The 10,000-nt window shown below is 35.6% G+C and overlaps 1 long non-coding RNA gene across 2 annotated transcripts in view; it reads left to right on the top strand.

Moving 5' to 3' along the window:
• Positions 1 to 10,000, top strand: part of LOC135096945 (uncharacterized) — a 49,130-nt gene that overhangs the window by 19,340 nt on the left and 19,790 nt on the right. The window contains exon 3 of one of the 2 annotated variants that reach the window (XR_010265215.1): positions 671 to 708. The exons of the other annotated variant lie outside the window; for it this stretch is intronic. This is a non-coding gene — a long non-coding RNA (uncharacterized LOC135096945). The remainder of the gene's footprint in view (positions 1 to 670; positions 709 to 10,000) is intronic. 2 annotated transcript variants of the gene reach the window in all.

The following is a 10,000-nucleotide window of genomic DNA, read 5'->3' as shown; positions in this document are numbered from 1 at the left end:
CACACACACACACACACAGGTGACTTAGGTTAGGTACACACAATTCCGAACAATAAATATTCTTCACAAACTTTTGAAAATCTGAAGGAACATGTAACTTTTTTTTTTCGCTTCGAAGCAACAATGGATGAAAAAAGTTCAGGTAAATGAAAAAAAAAAGATTGATTTTCCTTTATTTATTTATCTATATTTCTCTTTCAGTTAGAGTTGCAACGGTTAAGGTAGTGGTATTAGTAGTAGTAGTAGTAGTAGTAGCAGTAGTAGTAGTAGTTTTCGTGTGTGTGTGCATCTGTATATCCATATCTCAATATATGTATCACCCTGTATCTTTGTCATTCAGTCTGTGTGTATGAATGTCTGTTATTGTATCTCTGTCTATCTGCCTGTAAGAAAATGAACAAAATTTTGATTTTTTCATTCATCTTTTCTTTTTCACTCTTTTTCTTCTCTCCCTCCTTGTCCTCGCCATCTGTCACATAATCTATCACATAGTCTACCAATAAATAATTATGTAAAACGTTTGATGTGGTTTAGTGTGTGTGTGTGTGTGTGTGTGTGTGTGTGTGTGCCATCCATAATTCTAATAACACCTCTCTCTCTCTCTCTCTCTCTCTCTCTCTCTCTCTCTCTCTCTCTCTCTCTCTCTCTCTCTCTTTCTCTTTCCATACAGGTAACTCGCCCCACACCTGCTGTCACACCTGTCTTAGAGTGAGTACAGCTCCTTATTTCGTGTTTACATAATATTCTTAATTGTAACATTACCTCATTCTTTTAGTAATACTTTTTATCGGTATAGTGTGGGGCCTTGCTGTGGGTGTGTGTGGCCGCCTGTACTAAGGCTGAGGTGTAGTGCTGTGGTGCACGAGACAATCTTTCCACCGGGGCAGACGGAGCTAGGAGAGTGAATGAAGGAAGGAGGAAATACAGAAGCAGGCAGGGAGTTCCAGAGTTCACCAGAAAAATGGATGAACGATTACTGGTTAACTCTTGGACAGAATAGGTGTGAGAGAAGGTAGAAAATCTTGTGCAGCGAGGCCGTAGGAGCGGGGGAGGCATGTAGTTACCAAGACCAGAAGAGCAATTAAAGTGACCCGGTAAAAGATAACGAGAGATGCAACACTGCAGCGATGAGAGAGAGAGAGAGAGAGAGAGAGAGAGAGAGGCTGAAGACTGTGTGGTGCCTTGTCTGGGCCACCTTGTGTGGCATTGCCAGCCTGGTGTATAGATGGATAATAATACTTTTAGTTCAGTGTTATCTTAAAAGTGTCAGAATATGTCCTTAAACACGAGACAGTATAACACACGAACACAAAGGAGGCTGCACGGAGTCAGTAGGCTCCGTGACACGTGACAGTCTCTCTATAAGAACGTAAAAAAATAAGGAGACTACAGAAAACTTGTTATGGATAAGTAGGATTATTGTATTAGCACTATTATATTTTGTCCCATTCTTCCCTCCCCCCTCCCTTCCCCCGCCTTTCCTTCTCCCTGTCGGCGAGGCGCAGAGAGAGCAGCAGGCCAGTGTCAGAAGAAGGTGGATACTAATTTTTCATATTCATGTTTATACTAGTTTGTAATTAGGTTAGATTAGATTAGATTAAGTTAGATTAGGTTAGGTTAGGTTACGCTGGGTTAGGTTAAGTTGGGTTGGGTTAGGTTAGGTTACATTAGGTGAGGTTGGATTAGGTTAGGCTAGGTTAGGCTAAGATTAGGATTGATTACATTAGATTAGGTTAGGTTAAGCAGGTTCATTTGATATTCATGTTTAGAGAATAGATAGAGAGAGAAAGAAAGGGAAAGATGTTTATAGCAGTTTGTAAATAAGTTAGGTTAGATTAGGTTAGGCAGGTTTATTTTCTATCCATGTTTAGGGAATAGAGGAAAAGAGAGATGTTTATAGCAGTTTGTAAATATTTTATTCATTATCCCCAATAGCATTACATTAACACTTCTCATGACGTGTTCTCAGTTTTCATTATTCCCAGTGACAACTCATTCTCTTCTTATAACGTTTGTTTAGAAGTAATGCGGTTGTTATTCTAGCAGCCAGTAACCTTTGCCTCTCCCAGACTGTGGCGAGGGCACGAGGAGGCATTTCATAGGTGGCCTTACTCCCTCATCCTCTTCTCATCTCCCTTTTTTTTTTAATTAATACATGATATGGAATTTGTACGTGTTTAGGCTTTTACTGGTTAAAGGAGGTATTTTGGGTATCTGCTTGTAACTGTTCTTCCTTTTTTACTCCATATTTCCCATCTTCATCCTCCTCTTTCTCTCCTCTCGTGTCTTCCAACATCCCTACCCTCGTCATCCTCCCGTCTATTCCACTCCTTCTTCCGATCTTCCTCATCCCTCCAGTTCATGGGGGTGCGGTTCAGTTTAAAGACTGGCGTGGACGTTGGAGAGAGAGAGAGAGAGAGAGAGAGAGAGAGAGAGCAGATGAAGTTTTCTCTCTCTCTCTCTCTCTCTCTCTCTCTCTCTCTCTCTCTCTCTCTCTCTCTCTCTCTCTCTCTCTCTCTCTCTCTCTCTCTCTCTCGTTTTGTTTCATGTTGTGTTTTCTCATCTTCATTTTTGTTTAGCTTTTTCATCTTGTTTTTGTTGTTCTCTTCCTTCTCATTCTTTCTCGTCTTATTCTTCTTCCTCTTCCTCGTCATCCTTATCTTCCTCCTCCTCCCTATCATCACCATCATCATTATCATCATTTTCTTCCTTCTTTTCTTTTCTTTTCCTCCTCCTCCTCCTCCTCCTCCTCCTCCTCCTCCTCCTTCCCTCACAATACATTTCTCTTCGTATACATTTCATATTAAAAGGAAAGAGAGAGAGAGAGAGAGAGAGAGAGAGAGAGAGAGAGAGAGAGAGAGAGAGAGAGAGAGAGAGAGAGAGAGAGAGAGAGAGAATCTGAGGAACTGGAGGAAAATCTTGAGGTGGTTTTCAGTTAGCCTTCCTTCCTCAGGTGTGCAAGAAATTTGAACTCCTTGTTATTGTTTTCTTTCTTTCCCTTTTTCTTTTTCTTTTTTTTTTTTTTGTGGAGAAAGGGAGGGAAGGGACTGGCGTGGTCTTTGGTGGTCTTTTCTCTCTCCTTTCTTTTCCTTTGTTTTCTTTCTTGTCTGTTTTTTTTTTCTTTCATTTATTTAGATTATGAGTAAAAAGTCAAGGATGTTTTTTATTTTTTCCTCTTTTTTTAATTTTATTGTCTTTTTTCCTCGTTTTCTCCTTTTCGTCTTTTCTTTTTTCATTCTTTATGTTGTGAAAAATTATCTTTTGGCAGTCATGTTTACTTTCTAGATTTCTTTGATTTTTTTCTATAACTATTTTCTTGTTATTCTTTTTTCTCTTTTTGTTTCTTCCATTCTCTTCTTTCTTCACTTCTCTTCGTTGCTCTTTCCTTCTGTCGCGGGATTGAATAACAAGAAGCACAGACAATATTTTCTGGCGTGATTTTCTTTGCTTTTTCATTCCCTTGTAAAAATTATTTGATTATTTTAATCTTTCTCTCTACGTACGTACCTATCTATCTATCTATCTATCTATCCATTTATCTATCAGTTGTCTATATGTGTCTGTGTCGTGTCTTTTTCTCTGTCTGTCTGTCTGTCTGTCTGTCTTTTTTCTCATTCTTTTCCTCAAGTTTCATTCTTTCAAAAATATCAACAACAATTCACGTTTATTTTATTGATCTTAAACGTTTCCTCCTCCTCCTCCTCCTCCTCCTCCTCCTCCTCCTCCTCCTCCTCCTCCACAATCAACCCATTTACCGCGACGCCCACGCAAGAACAGCGACAACCCACCTGAAAACCGTCCGTCCGTGTGTGTGTGTGTGTGTGTGTGTGTGTGTGTGTGTGTGTGTGTGTGTGTGTGTGTGTGTGTGTGTTAGCGCAGCACTTTCACCCCATTACTACACTCCTGTGGTGACCTTCGCTGCCTTGCTATATAATCTGACATTCCCTTGTGCATTGCGAGCGTCACCTGGCGTGCCTAAGGAAATGCCCGTTGTGTCTATGTCAAGAAATGCCAGCGTTTCTATATTCGGGGAAGCCATTGCATAGAAAACCAGAAGATGAATTTTGGGTGTTTATTTATTTATTTATTTGTTTATTTATTTGTTTTATTTATTTATTTATTTATTTATCTATTTATTTTGTTTTTGTTGTTGTTGTGTTGATCCATGTTTGATGGATTTTTGGTTCTATAGTTTTCTTTTTTTTTCATTATTGTATCTTTTTTATTTTGTATTTGTTTTTGTGCGCAGATTTATTTATTTATTTTTTTTTTATCCTTCTCTTCGATTTTATTAGACACAAAATCATTGCCATGGTAGTTTTTTTTTTTTATTTATTTATTTGACTTGTATTGATTTTTTCCCCTTTATATCTGGTTCGTGTCTTTTTTTTATTGTTGTGATTTAATTTTGTATTTAATTTGCACGTACATAGATTAATTTTTTTTTTTTTTATCTCTCTTCGATCTTATAAAGGAATACATTACCGTGGATTGTTTTTGTTGCATATCTATTGTATTTTCATTATTTTATTTATCTATTTATCTAGTATTTTTTTTTTTCTTCTTATTTATTTATTTATTTATTATTTCATTAGCTTGTCCATTGTTGCATTTTTCATATATCATTTTATTTCAGGCCTGTTATATTTTGTTATTTGTTCTATTTCTGGTTCATTTACTCAAACTGTATTTGTTTCATAGGTTTATTTATTTATTTATTTTTTATTTTTTTATTTCTTGCTTACATTTTTTATTTATTTTTATTTATTTATTTTTTTTTTTTTTTTACATTTTCTCGAACTCTTTATTTCATTTTATTAGTTAGAGATTCATTTCATTAAAGTATTTTTGTTATTTTTACTGTGATTTAGTGTCACTAGTTAAAAATGTGTTACTTTAATATTACTTATTTTTTAATATTACCTTTACTTTTTGCTGCCTTACTTACTTTACGCGTAGAATTGAGGCTTTGGAATGTCCTGTTTCATTATTTTCACTATGTAATTTAGTATCAGTAGTTAAGAATGTTACTTGCATATTACTTTCACTTTTGCTACTTACTTACTTCAGACATAACATTGAGACTTAGGAGTGTACTGCTTCGTTACTTTTTATAGTATTGCATTACTTATATGTACTTTACAACGAATACTTAAAGACATGTCAGTATTGTTTTTATTCTTTATTTTATTTACTTTAGGTACAGAACGGACAGTTAGAAGCTTCTTTCTATTTTTTTTTTTTTTTTTTTTTTTTTTATGCTTCGAATGGATATCTGTGAATATTTTGTTTTATGCTTAGAATGGATATCTGTGAATATTTTGCTTTATTACTGTTTTTGTTATTTTACGTCTTTACTGTAGGCACAAACTGCATACTTAAAAAAATGCTACTTTATTACTTATCTTTCATTTTTTTTCTCTCTGTTCTTTACTAATTTAATTTCCAGTACATCTTTTCCTTTGTTATGCTTTTAATTTTCATCAATTGCTCATCTTTTTCCCTTCATATTTATTTTTTTCCTGTTCTTGCTATCATTTTTTTCCTTCTCTTTCCTATTTCAATTGATAGTTCATTCTTTCCCTATTTTTTTTTCTTTTCATAACTACCACATCTTTTCCTTTCATTATTCTTTCCCCTTTTACTTTCTCTTCATTAATTTTCTAAAGTCTCCGGCAATTTTCACGCTCACTTGTAATAAAAAAAATAAACAGAAAAGTTCTTTATACAAAATAAAAAAAAAAGTTGTAATGTTTCCTTTCTGTTTGATTACTTTCATTTTTTTATTGTAAGTATTTTTGCTTGATTTATTCATTTTTATTTATTTTTTTATTTATTTTTTTATTTATTTATTTTATTTATTTATTTATTTTTTATCCAGTTCGGCGCTTCCATAAATTATCGTGTTTTCCTTTTTTTACATTTATCTGATGAAACCAAAGTACTTCTGGCCATGAAGACACGAACTTAGGAGAGAGGGAAACTTTGGCAGCGCTAGTAAATATATTTCTTTCCTTATTTCCTTCTTTCTTCCTTCCCTTCCTTCCTCTCCTTCCTTGTTATATGTTCAGGTCTTCTGCTTTTCACCTTATATTTCTCTTGTATTCTTGGTTTTGCTTTGAATTTTCTTTATTTTTCATCATCTCGTATATTTTCTATTTTTCTTCATTTATTTGTGTTCTTTTTAATATCTTCTCTTGTACTTTTGAGCATTCTTGTCATATTTCCCTCTTTTTTAAACTAAAACTTTCTATTTCCTGTTCATGTGTATATTTCTATTTTGTCATAGGGTAAAGAACTAAAACTAACTTCCACTTCTTTATTTATGTATCTATTTCTATTTTGTTATTCGTATTTATTTCTACTTTCTTTTCTCTTCCCTAAAAATATCTACTCCAATAGGCTTTACTTTCATTTTTCAGTATCACACAAAAGGAACACGCTTGCTTTCTACTTTCCCGTGAAACAAAAGGAGGTAAAAATCACAGTTCGTCTGGTTAAACTTTCTTTCTTTTCTACAATCCCAAAAACGAGAAACATGACTGGCAAGTGTTTCACCTCGCTCTGTTTTCTCTTTGATCCCTCCTGGTTGATTACATGTATATTTTTCCTTCTATTTATTATTTTCTCCTTCCTGGTCCATTCCCCGTTACCTGGAAATTCTGAGTGGAAAGGAAATGGTTTGTTCTGAATTTGTTCGGATGAGAGACAAGCGTGAATGGACGTGGCTCCGGCTTCGGCTCAGTGACCCCGAGTGTAAATTGTTGAAGTCTGTGGCATGGCTGAGGGGAACTACAATATACCTCTTTATTCAAGCACAATGGAGCGCTTTTTTTTTTTTTTTTTTTTATGTAGGAAGGATACTGGCCAAGGGCAACAAAAATCTAATAAAAAAAAATGCCCACTGAAATGCCAGTCCCTAAAAGGGTCAAAGCAGTGGTCAAAAATTGGTGGATAAGTGTCTTGAAACCTCCCTCTTGAAGGAATTCAAGTCATAGGAAGGTGGAAATACAGAAGCAGGCAAGGAATTCCAGAGTTTACCAGAGAAAGGGATGAATGATTGAGAATACTGGTTAACTCTTGCGTTAGAGAGGTGGACAGAATAGGAGTGAGAGAAAGATGAAAGTCTTGTGCAGCGAGGCCGCGGAAGGAGGGGAGGCATGCAGTTAGCAAGATCAGAAGAGCAGTTAGCATGAAAATAGCGGTAGAAGACAGCTAGAGATGCAACATTGCGGCGGTGAGAGAGAGGCTGAAGACAGTCAGTTAGAGGAGAGGAGTTGATGAGACGAAAAGCTTTTGATTCCACCCTGTCTAGAACAGCAGTATGAGTGGAACCCCCCCAGACATGTGAAGCATACTCCATACATGGACGGATAAGGCCCTTGTACAGAGTTAGCAGCTGGGGGGGTGAGAAAAACTGGCGGAGACGTCTCAGAACACCTAACTTCATAGAAGCTGTTTTAGCTAGAGATGAGATGTGAAGTTTCCAGTTCAGATTATAAGTAAAGGACAGACCAAGGATGTTCAGTGTAGAAGAGGGGGATAGTTGAGTGTCATTGAAGAAGAGGGGATAGTTGTCTGGAAGATTGTGTCGAGTTGATAGATGGAGGAATTGAGTTTTTGAGGCATTGAACAATACCAAGTTTGCTCTGCCCCAATCAGAAATTTTAGAAAGATCAGAAGTCAGGCGTTCTGTGGCTTCCCTGCGTGATATGTTTACCTCCTGAAGGGTTGGACGTCTATGAAAAGACGTGGAAAAGTGCAGGGTGGTATCATCAGCATAGGAGTGGATAGGACAAGAAGTTTGGTTTAGAAGATCATTAATGAATAATAAGAAGAGAGTGGGTGACAGGACAGAACCCTGAGGAACACCACTGTTAATAGATTTAGGAGAAGAACAGTGACCGTCTACCTGGGTATTATGGAATTTTTACTAGTGGATGTACTTTTTTTTCTTTACCTATTTGTGGGAAAAGCAAATTAGTGTGTTTTATTTATTTATTTATTTATTTATTTTATTTTATTTTATTTATTTATTTTTTTTTTTTTTTTTTTGACCGGTTTTCTTGAAGTACATAAAGTTGGATTATCGTTTAAGTTTTGTAAGTGAGTGGTATGTTTTTATTGTTGCACTCATTAGCGTGTGATAAACGTATGGGTGAAATATACCCATAGAAATGTTGAGTAGTTTAGTGCCATGGTTAACTTGTTCTACGGTTTGAGTGAATGGAAAAGCGGTTTTTTTTTTTTTTTTCAGGTGCACTGTACTAATACGAATAAGAGTTTCAAGGTTTAGTCCCATCTTCATTAGGCTCCAAGGTTAGTTCAGGTCTGGTACAGTAAGGCTCTGCAGTCAACGTGTGTTTTCTCGGAGTGACGGAGTGCTCGGGAGTTGAAAATCCACAAATTCACCCTTGTAGATTTGAAGTAAATTATGAAAACTCGGAGACGTGGTTACTTCTACTACTACTACTACTACTACTACTACTACTACTACTACTGTCATTACCACAACTACTCCTGCTACTCCCACTATCACCACTACCACTACTACTACTATTACTACTACATAACTATTACATGTTTAACGATAGACAAGATGCTACTACTATTATCACCACCACCACCACCACCACCACCACGTTCACCTGTAATTACCTATTCTTCATACCTGTAAGTTTCTTCTCTCCCTAAATAGACTCCCCTTTCCTCACCTCACCTGCCGCTTCCTTTGTATAAACTGGAAATTAAAGTCTGTTTACACCTAGTCTCTCTCTCTCTCTCTCTCTCTCTCTCTCTCTCTCTCTCTCTCTCTCTCTCTCTCTCTCTCTCTCTCTCTCTCTCTCTCTCTCTCTCTCTCCCGGCATGCAGTGTATATAGATAAAATGTTAACTAGTCATTGGCAAAAACTCGTCACTTGTGCTGCTATTGACACACTTGGAACAATGACGCTAATGAACAAAGCACTTGTAAACTTGTACATTCATTACTGCAATTGTAACAAGTGGCAGAGAGCGCTCGGCGGGTGGCGGCAAACATGTTTTCTAACTAACATTTATTGCTAGTTTGATTACTGTTGCATACGTTACTGGCTCGAGTAGTAGCGGTTGTCATTGTATATCTGCTTTTCGCTTTTTATTTATTTATTTATTTTATTTTATTTATTTATTTATTATTATTTTTTTTTTCATCGTTCCTGCCCTCTCATGAACTGTTGCAAAAGATGGAAATAGATTTGTTAAGATTCGTTGGGAAGTAAATTGTAGTCTTTCTTTCTTTTTTCTTTTTTTTTCTTTCCTTATCTTTTTTTTCTACTCGTCTTCTTTTCTTCCTTTCTTTGTTTTTTTCTCAATTTTTTGTAGGGGAAGCGACCAAGTAAGTGTGATTTTTTCAATTTGTGTGATTTTTCAATTTATTTTCGTTTATTTATTTTCCTGCTTACTTATTCATTCATTCACTTATTTATCTATCATACTTTCGTTACTCCCTTGGCTGGTCATGCAAAAATAGAAAATAAAAATAAATAAATATATATATATATATATATATATATATATATATATATATATATATATATATATATATATATATATATATATATATATATATATATATATATATATATATATATATATATATATATATATAAAATCCACAATTCATTTCCATTTTAGATATTTGTCCTCTGATCTGGCAACACTTTCCTCGCGCGCTGAAGGGTGACGCTCCCGGCGGATCAGAGTGCTGCGGGCTGAGGCAGACGGTAAAACACTGAATATGACTGACACGTTAATTAATCGACTCCTGGCCGTGAGTTTTTTACGTTCAAAGGCGTCTGGCAAAGGGCATCAAAGGAAGGAAAAAGAATTCCCTTTCAATATACCATCCCTCTAAAAACGCCAATTCAGTCTCGTGTCTCAATGCTCGTCTTTGGAAACTGTTGTATTAAGATAACTCAGAAAACTTGTTAATTTGTCCCTCTTACACTTATTCTATTTAT

Source organism: Scylla paramamosain, unplaced genomic scaffold (assembly GCF_035594125.1).
Source record: "Scylla paramamosain isolate STU-SP2022 unplaced genomic scaffold, ASM3559412v1 Contig9, whole genome shotgun sequence".
Classification (NCBI taxonomy): Eukaryota; Metazoa; Arthropoda; class Malacostraca; order Decapoda; family Portunidae; genus Scylla; species Scylla paramamosain.
Note: the sequence above shows the minus strand (reverse complement) of the source record. Positions and strands in the feature narration are given on the sequence as shown.